The following is a 19,273-nucleotide window of genomic DNA, read 5'->3' as shown; positions in this document are numbered from 1 at the left end:
TCCATAGACCCAAGAAACCCAAATCAACAGCTCCCAGACCATAGATCATGAGTCTCCATTTGCTTCTGCTAATAAAGTTTTATTGGAACCAGCCAGAGGAAAATGCATGTTCATCATTTAAGAGCTGAGCTGTTAGTTGCAGTAGGGGCTGCGAAGCCTGAGGTGCTGAGAGCACATCTGGAGGCCCACGATTGACATCTATGTCCTCTTCAATTGCTCTTCACCTTATATGTTGGTGCAGGGTCTCTCAATTGAACCCAAACCCACCAATTGGTTTGTCTGGCTAGCCAGCTTGCCCTGGGGATCTTGTTTCTCATACTGGGATTAAAGGTGGCCACCATACCCACCCAGCTTTCAGTTGGGTTCTGAGATCCAAATTCAGGTTCTCTTCACCTAGTCCTGCAGTGACTTGATGTGCTCTGTGTGTGTGTGTGTGTGTGTGTGTGTGTGTGTGTGATACCCGGGGTGGGGGGGTCCTCCTTCTCAGAGAAGAAGGGGAGGAGGAATGTGAGGAGGAGCTGTGTGAGGGGGTACCAGGAGGAGAGGAGGTGCTGATATTGGGATGCAAAGTAAATAAACAAATAATTTTTAAAAATTAAAAATTAAAAAATATAGTTTAATATAATAAAAACCAACCAACCAAAACAATTCAGGTCCTCACACATGTCCAACAAATGCTTACAGGATGAGCCATTTCTCCAACACCACCCATTTTTACAATTGTGGTAAATATATGTATATTATATATATATATATGGTAAATATGTGTATATACACTTATATGGTAAATATATATATATGCATATGTGTGTGTATGTATATATATATAAATATGTGTGTGTGTATATAACATACTTTACCATTTTGTTTATATTAAAGAGTACTGTTTATTGCATGAGATACATTGGTATTGTGTGAGACTATCACTCTTGCAAAACCAAAAATCTGTGCAGTAGATAACACAGCTCCCCAGAGCCCCTAGCAAGGGCCCTTCGTTTTCTGTCTGTCTGGATGCACCTCACGCACTAACGGACAACACGCAGCAGCTGTCTTTTTGTGCCTGGTTTATTTTAGTACAATATTCTCAAGGCTCATCCATGTGTAGTTATGACCATATGTCAGTTTTCTTTCCTTTTCTCTGTGTAAGTGCAAATGTGTAGCACTATGACCCTCTGCCTTATTATCTTGAGACAGGATCTCTCCCTGAATCTAGAACTAGGCTAGCAGCCAGTGAGGCCCTAAGATCATCCTGTTAGTTCCTGTCTCGGCAATGCAGTTATAGACAACCATGTTTGAATTTTCACATGGGTTATGAGAATTTGGAGCTCTGTTCCTCTCACGTGCATAACAAGCACCCCCGCCCTCTGCACCACCTCCCCAGCACGCCACCCCCACTTTAGTTCAAGAAAATTCTCGAGGCCGCAGAAACGTCCCTCTGCTGAGAATGCTTACTGTAGTCCGGGTAGTCAGAATCGACAAAAATACACAACACGCCTAAGAGGGCAAAATGAGGCAAACGCAGAGAGGGCCGGGACGCCAGGACTCCCTCTGGAGGCAGTCATCAATTAGAAATGACTGGGTGTTGAGAGCAGGATATTTGAGGCTGACGGCATGTGATAGCAGCCGTGGCACCAGTCTCATGTGGGCACCAGTCTCATGTGCGGATGTGTGTTTGGCTTTGTTTTATATTATAGTATATTTTCTTACTTGCAATTCATTCAAGTCTTAGAGATTGTCTATAAAACCATAAATAAAGCAGATATGGATATGGATAATATGGATTTTTTAAAAAAACCTGACTGAGTTAGGTGGGACGGTGTACACCTGGAATGTTCCTGTTTCAAGTAAGTGGCCCCTTTGAAAGCCTTACCTGACCAGTGAGTTGTCACAAACTAATTAGTGTGGGTTGGGGTGTGTCTCTACGGCCACCGTGGTCAGCAGAGTAGTGATCTGCAGGAGCCAAGGAGGTAGTTTGGCTCAGCGTGACTAAGTAGCTGGTGGTGTTGGTTCAAATTTCAGGAGTCTGACCCTGAGTAGTTTATTTTATGCACATTTCAGCACAGTACAATTTGGTGAAAACTTTCCTAATTAGAATTAACTAAATGCCTTGTACACAACAAAGCATTCATAAATCTCCCTTAGGAACAAAGTGAACTAAATAAAGATCAGGTGTGACTACGTTAAAACACATGTGACACTTTCTACAAAGATAGCTTCTATAGATTGACTGAAGAAAAATAATCTCCTGCTAAGGGCGTGGGGAGGATAAGGTACACTCCATTCACTCACAGCCTTCTGGAGAGACAACAGGTTATGACCAAACATGTGGTCAGAGAAGACTGGGGTCCTCTGTACTGGTGCTAAGGATAAAGGGAGAATCTGCAGTGTCCAATCAAGAGAGCTGGGGATCAACTTGTCTCTCCATATTCATCAAGGCCAAACCACTTCTCATTATCCTAGAAAACTCCAAAACAACTAGGAAGATAATCAACCAGAAATGTTGTTGTTGTTATTGTTGTTGTTGTTATTATTATTATTATTTAGAAAAAGAAAGATCCCACTTTGGGTTACAGGAGCATTACTGGCTGTAATGTCAGAATACCCTCTATATCTCTATATTAAACTTTAACTGGCTACCAGCACATGCTAGGGCCACAAAGGAGAGAAGGTGCCATTCCCTCTGAGGCTTCATGCACCACAGCATGGGACACAGGAGCACAGTAATTAGGGAACCCTGTAGCTTCTCCCTGAACAAACCCACAACCTCTGACCTCTGACCTCTATGTTTATGTGGTAAATCCACAGAACATCTAGACTTGCAAACAGTGGGGGTGGACAGTCTTCTTCCAGGTTGGCACTTTCTGTGCCAGGCAGGGCCAAGGGCAAAGGCACAGCTGTAGGCTCCTCTTAAAGAGGATCCTGGGACATTTCAGGTGAAGGGCAGCGTCTGATTCGCTGACGTCATTTTGATGTCCTTGGCATTGTCCTCCTGGACCTCCACAGCCTTGGAACGAGCCGGCCCATCTGCAGCTTGGCAGTTGGAGGAAGGCTCTAGGCTGCAGCCTGGGAGACTCACACCAGAATGAAGTACCACTGGCCTTGTGAGATCTCTTGCATCAGGAGCCTGGTGACTTGGGTAGGGGTGGAGCAGAGAGAGGTTAAACTGCCCACTTGTTCTTTACTCACAAAGAGCACGTTGGAAGACTTGTGTCTAGGGCGCTTTGACAGCTGGTCTTTCCAAGGTCAAAGGCATATATCAGTCTGGAAACTTCCAGAGCTGAGGCTAGGCATCCCTGCAGCCTTGCCCAAGCTCTTTAACATTCATATAAAAAAGCCCTTTGATAAGCCAAAAACATTGCTGGTAAAATGTTTACTGAGCATGTGTGATGCTCTGGGTTTTATCGCTAGCACCACAAAAATCGGTCATGGAGGTGCACACCTGTGATCCTAGAACTCTGGAAATGAAGGCAAGAGTATCAGAAGCTCCAAGTCAGTTTTGGCCACATACTGAATGAATATGAGGCTGGTCTAGACTACATGAGACTATCTCTACACGTGGGCTCGGGGGCGGGGGAGAGGGGGAGGGCGGGGCTTTCCTTTAGGGAACTCCTAGGAGACAGCTAAGAATACAGAAGAGGGAAAAGAGACTTGAACCTGAGAGTTTAGGTACCTAGGTTGTAATCTTTGGTGGATGGTCATAAATCAATTTCATCTCTGGGACTTATAAAATAAGAGGTAGCAGGCTGGCCGGAGGTCACAGGGGATTGGGAAAATCTTACAAAAAGTCAATAGGATTTTTTTTCTACTTTTGTACTTATTAAATATAAAATATCTCGATAAATTTTCTACTTCACAGATAGCATGTGGTCTAATCCAGAGTAGAGTTGATTAGATTTTTCAGGAGAAAAATTTTGGTTGAAAAAAGTTAAGTAGAAATTTATTTTTAAATTGTTATCAAGGATACTGTTTGATTTTGATGAGTGGTTTAGGAAATGGCATTTGAAATGTCTTTTGAGGTCTTTGAAGTGAAACGAGAAAAAGGAAAATAAGTTCAAAGTTACATTGCTTGACTTGACAGTGAAGACTTAAAGCAGTATAATCCTGCATCTTCTGCTTTCTGCCTCAACTTTTACAATAAGTTAGGAACAGGAAGAAGACATGAAGTATCACCCCTAGCAGAGGAGCAGTAGGCAACTTAGAGCCGCCGGGAGAGAAGAGGTAGTTTTTCTTGGTTCCCCAAGTTTTTTTTCTTAATTTTTTTATTATTTAAAGGCATTTTATATTTATATTTATATTAATATATCAAATATATTAATAATATTGAGTATTTTGAGAATAATACATAAAAATTGTTCAACTTTTATATTCATATCCTTTCATAACTTAAAAATATCATTAATGAATATTTAATACTATCCATAACTGAGGATCCTATATCTAATGCGGAATACTAAATTGTTTCAAAACATACAAAATATTCTTTGGGAGTTAAGCATAGTAAAAGAGCATAAAATATTATAAATGAATCATTAAGAAATATATTCAAATATATCAGATACCATCTGTTATAGTGAGTATTTAAAATGCATTATATATCTGTGTACATTGCCTAACGATCAGTTTGCTTAAAAAAGATTATCAGTGTTTCTAGGAGAGAAATTATTTTATCAGTAAGTATATTTTAAAAATTTCTAAATAGCAAAAACTCTTTGAAGTTAAAAACATTAAGAAAATGCTAATTTCAAGCACAGTGAGAAAATTTATCAATAATATTTCCATGATGTTTGTAGAATATGATTTTAATATTTTCAACTGTTGATATTCAACAAACAGAGAAATTATTTTAAGATATACTTCGTTGTTATGTTTCCCTTTTCATTTCTGATTTTATTAATTTGGATGCTGTCTCTGTGCCCTCTGGTTAGTCTGGTTAAGGGTTTATCTATCTTGTTGATTCCTTGTATAGTTCTTTTTGTTTCTATTTAGTTTGATTATTTCCTGCCTTCTACTCCTCTTGGGTGTATTTAGTTCTTTTTGTTCTAGAGCTTTCAGGTGTGCTGTCAAGCTGCTAGTGTAAGCTCTCTCCATTTTCTTTTTGGAAGCACTTAGAGCTATGAGCTTTCCTCCTAGCACTGCTTTCATTGTGTCCCATAAGTTTTGGCATGTTGTGTCTTCATTTTCATTAAATTCTAAAAAGTCTTTAATTTCTTTATTTCTTCCTTGACCAAGTTATCATTGAGTAGAGCGTTGTTCAGCTTCCATGTGGATGAGTGCTTTCCATTGTTTTTGTTGGTATTTAAGATCAGCCTTAGTCCGTGGTGATCTGATAGTGTGCATGGGATTATTTCAATCTTCCTGTTTCTGTTGAGGCCTGTTTTGTGACAAATTACATGGTCAATTTTGGAGACAGTACTGTGAGATACTAAGAAGAAGGTATATTCTTTTGCTTTAGGATGAAATGTTCTATAAATATCTGTTAGATCATTTGGTTCATAACTTCTACTATTTTCACTGTGTCTCTGTTTAGTTTCTGTTTCCATGATCTGTCCACTGCTGAGAGTGGGGTGTTGAACTCTCCCACTATTATTGTGTGGGGTAAGATGTATGCTTTGAGCTTTAGTAAAATTTCTTTTATGAATGTGGATGCCCTTGCGTTTGGAGCATAGATGTTCAGAATTGAGAGTTCATCTTGGTAGATTTTTCCTTTAACCAGTATGAAGTGTGCTTCCTTATCATTTTTGATAACTTTTGGTTGAGAGTTGATTTTATTTGATACTAGAATGGTTACTCCAGCTTGTTTCTTGGGATCATTTGCTTGGAAATTTGTTTTCCAACCTTTTATTCTGAGGTAGTGTCTGTCTTTGTCCCTGAGGTGTGTTTCCTGTAAGCAGTAAAATGCGGGTCCTGTTTACATATCCAGTCTGTTAGTCTACTTTTTTGGGGAATTGAATCTTATTTATGTTAAGAGTATTAAGGAAAAGTGATTCTTACTTCCTGTTATTTTTGTTGTTAGAGGTGGAATTATGTTTGTGTGGCTATCTTCTTTTGGGTTTGTCAAAAGATTTCTTTCTTGCTTTTTATAGAGTATAGTTTCCCTCTTTGTGTTGGTGTTTTGTAGGGTTGTGTTTATGGAAAGATATTGTGTGAACTTGGTTTTGTTATGGAATATCTTGGTTTCTCCATCTATGGTAATTGAGAGTTTTGTTGGGTATAGTTGCCTGGGCTGGCATTTGTGTTCTCTTAGGGTCTGTATGACGTCTGCCCAGGATCTTCTAGCTTTCATAGTTTCTAGTGAGAAATCTGGTGTAATTCTGATAGATCTGCCTCTATATGTTACTTGACCTTTTTCCCTTACTGCTTTTAATATTCTTTCTTTGTTTAGTGCATTTGGTGTTTTGGTTATTATGTGACAGGAATTAATTTCTTTTCTGGTCCAGTCTATTTGGAGTTCTGTAGGCTTCTTGTATGTTCATGGGCATCTCTTTCTTTAGGTTAGAGAAGTTTTCTTCTATAATTTTGTTGAAGATATTTACTGGCCCTTTAAGTTGGAAATCTTTGCTCTCTTCTATACCTATTATCCTTAGGCTTGGTGTTCTCATTGTGTCCTGGATTTCCTGAATGTTTTGGGTTAGGATATTTGCATTTTGCATTTTCTTTTACTGTTTGTGTCAATGTTTTCTATGGTATCTTCTGTACCTGAGATTCTCTCTTCTAACTCTTGAATTCTGTTGGTGATGCTTGCATCTATGACTCCTGATCTCTTTCCTAGGTNTTCTAACTCCAGGGTTGTCTCCCTTTGTGATTTTTTTATTGTTTCTATTTCTATTTTTAGGTCTTGGATGGTTTTGTTCATTTCCTTTGCCTGTTTCATTGTGTTTTCCTATAATTCTTTAAGGGATTTTTGTGTTTCTTCTTTAAGGACTTCTAGCTGTTTACCTGTGTTCTCTTGTATTTCATTAAGGGAGTTTTTATGTTCTTCTTAAAGTCCTCTAGCACCATCATGAGAAGTGATTTTAGATCCGAATCTCGCTTTTCTGGTGTGATTGGGACTAGAACCAGAAGGCTTTAGAGGATAGTGATGGCTTTAAGTGTTGGGATCACTGAGGACTTAGAAGAGAGAATAGCTTCATGCTCATGTAATAAGATGGTTCTGGTAGCATCTGGCTGGGACAGAACTGAGTCTGAGGGATGAGTTGGAAAGCAGCTGCAAGCTGAGCCATCGTGTGGCTGGCAGAAAAGTGGAGGCAGGAAAGGATGGATGAAGGAAATCCAAATGATGTGAGAGAATGCAGGTATGTGATAAAGGAGGGAACGGGCACCTTCAACTTTCATGACTTGAAGCTGAAAATGTGGCAGCCAATCAGAAGAGAATTCCAAAAAAACGACGTTAGCATGTCCAGAAAGGTTGAATGAACTCAGGACACAGTGACTGTGTGAGCTATGAACTAGCTGACCTTGGAAAGCTTTTGTAAATAAGACAAGTTGAATATCCTTTATCCAAAATGCTTGGGGCAGAAGTGCTTCAGATTTTGGGGTTTGGGGATTTTAGATTGCTGTATACCAAGTCAGGAAATCTGCAAATTCAAAATCCAAACTGCTCCCAAACCTGGAAATTTTTCTCTTCTCTTCTCTTCTCTTCTCTTCTCTTCTCTTCTCTTCTCTTCTCTTCTCTTCTCTTCTCTTCTCTTCTCTTCTCTTCTCTTCTCCTCTCCTCTCCTCTCCTCTCCTCTCCTCTCCTCCTCTCCTCTTCCCTCTCCTCCCCTGACTTCTCTTTTCTTCTTTTTTCCTCTCCCCTCCCCTTCCTCTCTCCCTCCCCTCCCCCTCTGCCTCCTCTCCTCTTTTCTCCTTTCCTTTTACTTATCCTTCTTTCCTTCTTTTCTTTCTTTGAGACAAGCTGGTCTCAAACTGAAATCCTCCTGTCTCGGTCTGAGTATGACATTACAGGTGTGCACCACCACGCCCAGCTTTAAAACCTGGGGGCTTATGAGTGTCCTGTCAGTGGTTATTTTTCTTGCTGCAATCACTAAATATATGACAGAAGCAACCCAAGGAAGGAAGGAAACTTACACTGGGGCTCACGGTTTGAGGACGAGGTCCGACTTAGCAGGGAAGGCTTGGCAGAGAGGGTGGCTCTGGCTGTAAAGGGAGGACCATGATGCTGGCCCTATGGAGCCCAGTCATAACTGTGAATGTTGGTGCTCAGCCATTTCTCCATTTTATCCAGTCCTGGGTTCCAGCCCATATAGGGACTGCACACTTAAGTGTGTGTCTTCCCCCTCACTTAAATCTCTCAGGAAACACCGGCACAGGCCACCCAGATGAGTCTTCCAGATGGTTCTAAATCTCAAGTGAACAATCACGAGTAGCCATACCACAGGGTTTTGGATTAAGGCTACTCAGCCTGTAGGTTGTTTAATTCTTCTCTCTTACCATTATGAACACTGAGGCCCAGAGGGGAGAATGAGCTGCTTGTAGGTTCAGAGGCAGAGCATGAACTGCATCAGAGCTCCAGCCTTCTGGCCTGAGGTTTTAGTTCACAGCCATTGAAATTCCTCCAATTTGCTTTTTTACAGCCCAGCCCTCCCGCTGTTCTGCCACTGTTATTTGGTTTTGTTAACCAGGGCTCCCTGACCCACTGAAACCTGTCTTGCTGGTGGATTGTATAGTGGATACCTCTATGTAATCCAACTACAGGTCCTTCAGCGCATATCTGTATGACTGAGAAAACGTGAGCTGTTCTGTTGAGTTTCCGTTTAATACCTTTGCAGTTTGGGGTGAACAGCTGTCTCTGAGTGTGTGCTTCCTATTCTGTGAAATAAGAATGAACTTACTCTGCAGGCAGTGGCTCATCGGTGAGAGGAGAGGTCTACGGTATCCGGCACAGGCTGGTACATGCTGGGTATTTGGCACTGTTTACACTTTCTTCCCCAGAGCACACTCTAGGTGGTTATTTTGCCTGAGTCAGGAAGACTAAAAATGCAAAAATTCCATGCAGATGAAAACCCATGGGAGTTTATATTAGTACTGGATCAGGTGTGTGGGAAATGCATTTTTTTTTCATGGAAATTATCCAGAAGTTATGATAGTGCCCTGATTATAAGGGGCAGATAGGAACCCATAAGTGCTACCTACACACACTTCAGGTACATTAGGGACGGTGACTAAGCCTTCTACTCTCCTGCCTGTTACCTGTCTTTCTGGCTCATAGAACAGGCCGCCTGAGGAGTAGGTGTAAGCTTACCCTTATCCCTCTATCTAATTGCTACTATAGACAGGTGACCAAGAACAGAAAGGCCTGTGCCCTGGAGAACACTGGGCAACACCCTCAGTCCCTTCTTCCTATCACCCACCCATGTGAATTCTTAATGATGGTGTGAGCTGGGAGGCCCATGAGGATCACTCTGGGTCCCTTGACCCCTGCCATGCATGTCGTCACCAGCTTGGCCCTTCCTGCTTAATGGCATTAGCTCATGTGTGGATGTGTTATAGGTGGGGACCAGAATCCAGGAGGCACTTGAGATGTCCAAGTTCCTGTGTTGAAGGACAAAGGATGGCTCCAGAGGCCAAAGGTAAGGTGATAAAAATGGAGACAGTGTATGAGGAAAGGGAAAGGCATTCCTGGGAAAACAGGACTGGGCTAGTGACTGGGGGAAGGCACGCATCCAAAAGTACTTATCCGAGAGTCTAATGACCCTTTATGTCATTTACATGCCACCTGCCCCTCGCCATCTTGTACATCACAGACTTTCCCCACACAACCTGTACATTGTCTGTAGCCCAGGAAAGAAAGGGCTTCCAGTTCTCTGCCAATTGGCTCCTTCACATCTTGATAATCTTGGTGCCCTTCTAGACCCAACCCTCTCCTGTCACACATTCACTCTATCAACGAATAATACTGGATGCCAAGCATATGCCAGGCTCTTGCTAGGGATTGAGTATATCCCTATGAGGTGGGTAAGATGGACCTGGTCCCAGCCTGAGGAAATGACCATTCTGGAGGAAAGAAAGACAACAATAAACCAGCAGACCAGCCATTGGAAAGCATAACAGCTATGTGCAGTGTAAGAGGGGAACAGGGCATATGGGCTAGGGAGGGTAAGCTCTGGAGTATAACTTTTGAGCCAAACATGGGCAGGGGCCAAAGAGGAATACTTCAGGCATGGGTGGTGGTCTGGGTGAAGTTCATGAGGCAGGAATGAACTCGACTTTCTAAACCCACACAACAGCTTGTCATGAGGAGTTTTAATTCCTCTAAATAGGAGAGCAGTCTTTAGCAGGAACAGGACTGAGCCTGCATTCTCAGAGCTCTTAATTCCAGGAAAGCAAGGAGGCTGTCAGGAAGCTCCTAGAGAGTGGGCCGGTGTAGGCCAGGGTGGGCGTGGGATGGGGAACGAGGGAATGTTTGGAGGGTGTTGGAGTTGGGTAGAGGGGAACTGTCAAGGAGCTGCTGTCACTAGAGCCTCTGTGAGGTTGGCTCCAGGGGCACTAGGGTCTCTGTGAGGGGCAGGAAGGAGAGAGTTCTTCCACTTAGCTATTGGGTCCAGAATAGCCATAGGGTTGAGGCCCTGTCTTGGAGCTGTTACTGGGCAGGGACTTATGTGGACTACCACAGCCTGCCCCAGACCTCCCAAGCTTTCTCATATGGAGCCCAAGGTATACTGGCAGCTTCCCACCACAACTCTGGGATCACAGTGAGCCAAGGAGCAACACGTGGGCCGCCCAGGGCTCATGAGTCTAGAGGTGGCAGTGATCCATGGAGCCCAGACTACAGTGGCTTGCAGCATCCAGCTGCATAAAAGCAGGACCAGGAGCCCCTAGTTAGTATGTCTCAGGCTTTTTCCATTATTACAACCTGAAGGAACATTGTAAAGATACCCCCCTTTTTATCATAAACCTATACAGATACACTGCAGAAGCCCCCCTCATCTTTGGAGAATATATGTCAAACCATTCTGCAGATATTTGAAACCACCAATAGTTTAGGGCCCTATCAACATTTGTTCTTGAATGTACACACTTGGGTAAAGTTTAATTTATAGACTAGGCTCAATGATAACTAATAACGAAGTAGCGCGAGTATGGCAACACCTTACAATAAAGTGTATTTAAAACGTGTGAATTATTTCTTTCTGGAATTTTCCAGTTAGTGTTTTCTGACTGACTCTGTGGTGAATGGACTGACAGAGAAGAGGAAGTACCAGATGTGTTTCTGATCTGTTTGCATATTTGCCCACATATGTGCTTTATTTATAAATAGGACACCCCTTGTTCCCTCTGGGGGTTAGACATAAGAGGGACCCACAGAAAGTCTCTTCACTGTGGTTATACACGTCCACTCTTGGGTGGACGAGATGGCTCAGGCAATAAAGATGCTTGCTGCAAAGTCTGACGACCTGAATTCAATCCCTAGATCCTACGTAGTTGAAGGAAAGACCTGACATTTAAAAAAATCGATTTATTTATTTTTATTTCACGTGCAGGGGTGTTTCGACGACAGAGTGTGCTGGATCCCCCGGAGCTGGAATTATAAACAGTTGTCAGCTGCCGTGAGGGTGCTGAGAGTTGAACCCAGAACCTCTAGAAGGGCAGCCAGTGTTCTTTACTGCTGAGTCGTCTCTCCAGATCCCAAGAACTGACTCTTGAAAGCTGTCCTCTGACCTCCACGTGAATGCTGTGGTATGTGCATGCCCCCTCCCACTAAATAAATAAACAAATGTTTAAAAAAAAAATCTACTTTTGCTTCTCTACCAAACATTGATCCTGCTGCTGAGCACTTCAAAGCAGTCTAAACATCCAACCAGAAGCCTTGAGGTACTAAAGTCCCCGTGCTTCCTATAGTCTTTCTCCCTCTGTGTCTTTCTGTGTCTTGAGGCCCAGAGACAGCAATGGGTGCTCTTAGGGTCAGGCAGACCTCAGGAGTCCTTTGGTTGATACTGGGCCCAACAAAACACGACTAGTTCTCTCTATTTCCACATGGCCAAAATGTGGAAGTCCTTTACAAGCTCCGTGACAAGTCCTTTAGTGGAGACCATGCATGGGAAAACACTTCGAGTCATTTAGATTATCTAACTGTCCTGCCTGCACTCCACCCAGGCCTGAACCTTGGCCTGGTCTAGAAGCAAAATCATGAGTGAGTGACTCAAAGGCTTGTTTTCTTTGTCCTGCACCAAAAGAGGCAGGACCCTCTGTGGCAGTGCCTAAGTAGCAGGCTAACGGCAGAAGCCCGGGGCCTTTGGTGGCAGCATGACAGGCATCCTTAAAGTGTGGTCTGCTGGATACACCTCCCACAAATTGCCGGTTGCCGGTCTGAGAGTAGAAAAGTGCTGTATTTGGGAGTCAGCATTTAGGAATGCTTTGAGCAATGTGGTGAAGTCATTTTACATCTGAATACAAATAACAAAATCTGGGCTCAGATACTGAGTTGGTTCTGCATTTTAAAAAATGTCTTAACTTGCTGAATGTGGTGGCGCACCTCTTTAATCCCAGTACTCAGGAAATGGAGACAGGAGGACCAGGAGTTCAAGGCCGTCTTTGGCTACATATCAAGTTTGAAGCCATCCTGGGCTACAAAAGACTCTGTACTCAAAACACTAACAATTGTTTAAGTTGATGCAGTATTTGCATATGTATATGACATGCAGTATAAGAGTATGTTATATGTGTGTAGTATGTACGTAGTAGGACCAGATCAGGGCAATTAGCATTATAGACCATGAACCTTTGGACCCTTCTAGTTGTCTTTTAATTTCTTTTAAAATGTTATATTACTACTGTACGTGTGTGTTCATGTGATGCCTGTGTCAGTGCAGGCATACTTGTGGAGGCCAGAGGACTACTTGTGGGAGTTGGATCTCCCCTTGACCATAAATTCTGGTGATTGAACGCAAGCCATTAGGCTTGGTGGCAAGTGTGTTTACCTGCTAGGTCCTCTTGTGGGCCCTTGTTTAAGTTACTTTGATGGATATAATAAATTTTGGGTTATATTCAAACTTCCATGCTTAGAGCTTTAGAGAGAATCCCTCTTTAATAGCTATTCTTTTTTCTTTTCTTTCTTTTTCTCTTTTTCTCCCCCCCCCCTTTGGTTGTGGATGTCTGCGTACCTTGAGCAGGCCTGGAACCCAGAGAAGTCAGAAGAGAGTGTCAGATACCTGGCACTGGAGTTATAGGTAGCTGTGAGCTGTGTGTGTGTGTGTGTGTGTGTGTGTGTGTGTGTGCGCGCATGCATGTTCATGCTGTGAATTGAACCCGGGTCCTCTGGAAGAGCAGCCAGTGCTCTTCACGACTGAGCCATCCCTCCGGCCCTCTAACAGTGCTCGAATCTCTGTTACCCCTTTCCACTTTTGAGGTCTCATTTGACATTTTCCTGTCCCATTTTCTATGACATTGCACCAACAATTTGTTTTTGTCATATTTCAGAAAGTCTCATTCTATGGCGAACTAGAAACTAAAACCCAAACAGCCCTCTCTGTCTCGCTGGACCGTTTGAGCAGCCATGACCTCTCCTCGCCCGTGCCAAGCATAGGTCTTTGGCCTCAGAATGAACACAGAGAAAAATAACTTTCAGTTGTTTGGCTGAGCCAACTGGTGGGCAGAGCCCAAAGGTCTCTGTGTTAGCTCTGAGTAGACACAGCATCAAGGCCCAGGCAAGCAAGCAGCTTTGTTGTTGTCTCCAGTTAACACACAAAGTAACCGGCTTCAGAGACTTTGCAAACATTGTTTCTGTGGCTCATAGCTCCTACCCACCCCAGTGTCCCCTGCCCTGTCCACCTGCTAGTCCCCTCTCCTCTCAATAGCCAGGCAGCTTGGTGACTCACTGCGCCATGAGAGGACCAGCTCCCACAGCCTGTCAGCGTACACAGAGTCTCTGTGTGCTGCACTTGGGGTTCTCATTAAGTTGTATACCTGACAGAGCAATCAGGAATTAAAAAAACAAAATGTGTATATCTTTTATTTATTGGTATGGTGGGGCATATGTATAACACAGCACACTTGTAGGAATCTCCTCCTACCATGAGGGCTCATGCGACGGAACTCAGGTTGTCAGGCTTGGGGAAGCAGCTACTGAGTCATTTCACCTGCCCAGAATTTATTTGTTTGGGGGGAACAGAGTCTTATGAAGCCTGGGTTGGTTTTCAACTCCTGATCCTCCTATCTCCATCTCTCCAGTGCTAGGATAATAAGCATGTCCTACCACGTGTGTGTTATGGGATGTTGGTGATGGAACCCAGGACTTTACATATCCTAGGCAAGCACACCACCAACCGAGCTCTATCTCCAGGCTGGGATTTTCTTCTTTCTTTTTTTGTGGCAGTGGTTCTTTTAAAGACAGATTCTTGCTAAATGGCCTTAAACTTGTGAGTCTCACACATCCACCCACTGAGTATTGGAATTCTAGGCTTATCCTGTGCCTGGCTCAGTAGTCAGGAGTATGAGACCCAAGAAAATAATGTCTTATGCCAGGACTTGGTGCCTGTCAGGGAATACATAGACAGGTCCATCAACAAGGCAAGTGTGAAGTAAACCTTTTGTCATGTGACCAAGGCAAGTGTGAAATAAAGCATTTGTCCCTGGAACACACATGGTAGTGACCAAGTCCTCTCAAAGCTTGGAGCTGGTTATCTGGCCTATACAAAGTTTGTATTTGTATCTGTTGGGCCTGGAATCAGGTGGGCTGCTGAGGGAAAGAGTAAACTGGGGCTGCATCTGCAAGGCCCTTGGCAGGACAGAAGGAAGTTGAAAAGACTATCAGTATGTTGGAACAGTGAACCTCAAAGAATTAAAATTTCCACAGAAATTTCATGCTGAGGATAGGAAATCGCTGAGGCCTTGTTCCAGCCAAGCGGAAACTTTTTTTGTCATAGTCTTGACAACTTATCAGACAGACCACCTTGCTGGAGAGATTGAAGCCTAGACATGGTAGGTCAGTAATGGGCAGGGCCATACCTTTACCAAAATTGTTTAGTTATTTATACTCATCTCTTGACTTCCATTTAAGCCAAAATCTCATCAGTATCCCAAGGACAGACCTGGAGGTCACAGGACCTTCTTATTGTTCCTCTTCCCAGTATGGTCACATTGAATAAATCTCCTTTCTCTGCGTTTACTGCTCCTTGTCTCTTTAATTGGTGCACTGGGAATGGATGACCGGATCTGGACTTTCGAGTTGCCACAGTCTAGGTCTTGATCCTAAAAGCTGTAATGACACATCTGGCCCCAGACCCTGCAATCTCAGTAATTTAGACGACCTATGAGATAAAATTTGTCCTTTACCCCAGATCCGCATTTACACGGCTCTGGAGTTAGATTATCTGTAGGTCCAGTAACTGCTCCTGGCCTGCAAAGCAGGCAGCTGCCTAAGGGCCATTCGTAGCATGCCTCTTACATCTGTTCAGCACGACCTACAGAATATAACAAAATGGCTCCACTTCACTCTGCCTTCCAAATCCTGCACATATGTCTGTCATGACTAGCCCTAGCCCAGGACTCTATGAGCAAGGGAATTCTGAGAAATGTATGTCATACCACAGAGTGGCATACCACAGAGCCACCACAGTGTCTCTCAGATGCTGTCTGAATGAATGAGAATGAAGCACTGTCCAAGGGCATGCAAGAAGGATTGAAGCTGGAGAGATGGCTTAGAGCCCCCAAACCCCACATATATGTTCCAGGCACATGCAGTGGTTCACATATAATCCCAGCACTGAGCAGGCTGAGACCTGGCATCCTCCAGTTTGCTCTCTGTCTCAGCAGCCCAGCTGACCTCAGGTCAGACCCAGAGACAAAACTTTGTACAGACCAAGTAGTGAGCTCCCACCTTTGAGGTGCCCTGGCTATGTGATAAAGGCTTTCTTCTCCACTGGCTCACATATATGGGCCCGGCATATGCAGTGGTTCACATGTAACTCCAGCACTCAGGAGCCTGAGGCATGGGATCTTTGAAACAAGATGGTCAGCTAGATAAGTGAAATAAATAAGCTCTAGGTTCAAGTGAGAGACCCTGTCCCTCAATATATAAGGTAGAGACCAATCAAGGGAGACATCTAACATCAATATCTGACATGTGGACACAAATGCATATACACACATTTGGGTTAATATTATTATCTATTATATTAATAGATATTAGGGGAGCTTGAGAAGCTCCAGTGCCTGGAGGGTGCGCATTGGAATAGAAAAAAATAAAGAGCCATGGAAGTGAGGTGGGCACCAGGCAGTGAGCATTAAACGCAGGATGTATAACCCAAGGAGGGAGGGTGCCGATGATGGGGAGGGGGACTCAGTGTTAGAGAGAGAGAAGAAATGCATTTCAGAGTCCACTAGGCTTACAGTTAACTTGGCCCCTAGTTGGGATTGTGAGAGCGTGCAGGTCTGCCTGGAAGGCTTAGCAGAATGGTACCAGATAGGGCTCTCAAATGACGCAATGAGTCTGCATCCGAGATGGGATGGCCCCTGCACATAACTGCAGCATTAACCAGCCACCTTGAAGTAGGACAGGTGGTGGCTTGAATTTGAAGCTACCAGTAGAATCTCAGATGGGAAAGGAGATTAGAGGCAACCCACTCAACGCCATCACGTTTACAAGAGAGGGAAGAGCCAAGAGAGAGGCACAGTTAAGGTGAGGAGCTTAGAGGCTGCCTCCATTGGGTGCTCTTTAAATGTCACACTGGTCTTCTAACTGTCAGCTGCTCCACTAGACTTCCAGATGAAGATGGCCAATGATATTAAATGACTGGGCCAGGATAGGACGCTGTCACCTCTAGGGGGTGGAATCTGAAGCTGAGCAGTGTAGCTGGCTCTCTGGAGATCTGGACAGGTCATCAGATCTGACAAGGCCTTTGTGCTATGGAAGCAGTTGGTACCTGATGGGTGTTGTAGCACTTCTGTATTTTACCCAGGATCCATATATCTCTTAAGTAAGAGAGTAGTGGGTGAAGTTGCTTAGACTATTCTACTCTTATCTATCTATCTATCTATCTATCTATCTATCTATCTATCTATCTATCTATCTATCTATCTATCTATTTTACCAGCCTCTTAGCTTCAGAATAGACCACCCTTTTCTGTTTGTGCACATGGAAATCACCAATTATATAGCCTGGCTGGTCAGCAAGCCTCACGAATCATTCTGCTTTCATCCTCTCCTCTTCTGTGGGATTACAGATGTGTGTGTGTCACCATCACATCATGTGTGGATATGAGGGACCCAAACTCTGGCCCTCCTGTTTGCATGGCAAGGAGCTTTACCAATTGAACTATGCCCCCAGATCATCACTAGGCTTCCATAACCACTATGTCTTTTTTGGCCCTGCCTGTACCATGTGCCCTTGCAGGTTCTTGCCCCCAGGACTGTGATCACAGCTCTGCTTCAGCTCCGTCCCTGTGACTCCCTTTCCTTGGCAGCACTTCTGAGCCTCACAAAGTTGGTTGTGTATCAGAACTCATCTGTCCCACCTTGTAGAATATATGGAAAGAAAGAGCCACAGAAGCATGGGAGTGGTGTGTGTGCCTCGCCCCTTGCATTCCTTCAAGTTTCATTGGGAAAAGAGCCCTCGACTAGAAGCCAAGTCCTGGCTTTCATTCTGCAGCCACATAGCTTCATGAAACCAGTTTCCTATCTGATCAATCAAATGATTAGAATAGATGCCAAAATGCTTCTAACTCTAACATGCTGGCTGTGTGCACAGATCATATTTCTGTCTAGATGTGTATGCACTATGTGTCTGACGTAATTTTACATTACGTTACACAGTTGTCACAGAAGCCGTTGGAAACACCAGGATGCACCAGCAACTCCTGTTAAGCCAGTGGTTCTCAACCTGTGGGTCAGGACTCTTGGGTCACATGTCATGTGTTTGCCAGGTTAGCCAAAATGGCAAGCTTGCTGTTCAGTTAGAGACTTTGTCTCAAAATATGAAGGTGGACATTGATCAAAGAAGACAGGTAATGTAGACCTCTGGTTCCACATGCACACGAATGTGTATGTAAACACACACACACACAGACCACTACACACACAAAGACACTGACCTTTAAGTCAGGACTTCTGACTCTGACTTCCCAGTCCTTGTCCAGGTCTTTATCTCTATGTAGCCTTGGCTAATCCCGTAACTGTGCTGGTCCTTAGCCATCTTAAAATCAGGTCCTTCTAGATCTAAAAGCTATGATATTTAGACATGATCAAATTCGTGTGAACTTAATGCACTTGAAAGGAAAACCTGAGGTCTCTTAGGCCATGCTCTCTCCTAGTGAAGGCTGCTAGATCCACAGATGTTACCGGCCTTGTTTACTCTGCCCTTGGCGTTGCTGGAAATGCAATTTAAGTATCCTTGAGTGCTTGAAAGAATAGTTTTAAGCTTAACCATTTTTCCTACTATTTAGACCTGACATCCAGGCAGATTTGGTAGAAATGGTGTGGATTATGGATCACACAAATCCCCTCTGCTTAGAAGCTGTGGGATCTTGGGCAAGCTATGCAGCCTCTCTGAGCCTTATTTCATCATTGGTGAAATGAGACTGATGGCTCCGAATTTCGGCACTATTATGAGGAAAACAGATGAATGTTTTAGAGCTGTGAACACAGTCCTTAGTGCATAGTGACTGTTCCAAGAAAGCTTAATGACAGAAACAAACATTAGCATCAACATTAACACCCTGCTGGCAAGGATTGTAGTAACAACAGCAGCAATGGAGTTCTCTGTAAACGTCTCAGTGTTTTCAGTTCTCATCTTAATTGTCTGATTTTATCCTCATAATCCTGTGAGAGAGGCGTTACACCCACTTTCCAGTTCAGAAGACTGAGGCTCAGATATATCAAGTGATCTGGTCCAGAATGATGCATCCAACAAGGCCCAGAGTGTAGACCGGGGTCTGACTCTGGTTCTAGTGGTCTGTCCATCATGTCAGTGTTCCCCATGAAAGAGACATAGGGTTGAATGAAAGCAATGCCCTTGTCTGATGTGAGAACTGAAGAGTAGGTACACCTCACCCCACCAGGACTCTCTGAGTGTGTAGAGTAGCCATTATCCCTCATGCTTTGACGTGTTCACTCACAGATAAAGGATGCCCCGCTAGGTCTATGCAGTCAGTCTGGTTCCCCTCCTGACTTTGCAAGGAGCTTGGCACTCTAGGACTTAGTGCCCAGCCACTCATTTATTTCTTGTTCCTCTTTTTAAAAAAAAAATTAAGCCGGGCCTGGTGGCGCAGGCCTTTAATCCCAGCACTCGGGAGGCAGAGGCAGGCGGATTTCTGAGTTCGAGGCCAGCCTGGTCTACCA

This window comes from Mus pahari, chromosome 1 (assembly GCF_900095145.1).
Source record: "Mus pahari chromosome 1, PAHARI_EIJ_v1.1, whole genome shotgun sequence".
Classification (NCBI taxonomy): domain Eukaryota; kingdom Metazoa; phylum Chordata; class Mammalia; order Rodentia; family Muridae; genus Mus; species Mus pahari.
This window is presented reverse-complemented; position numbering follows the sequence as displayed.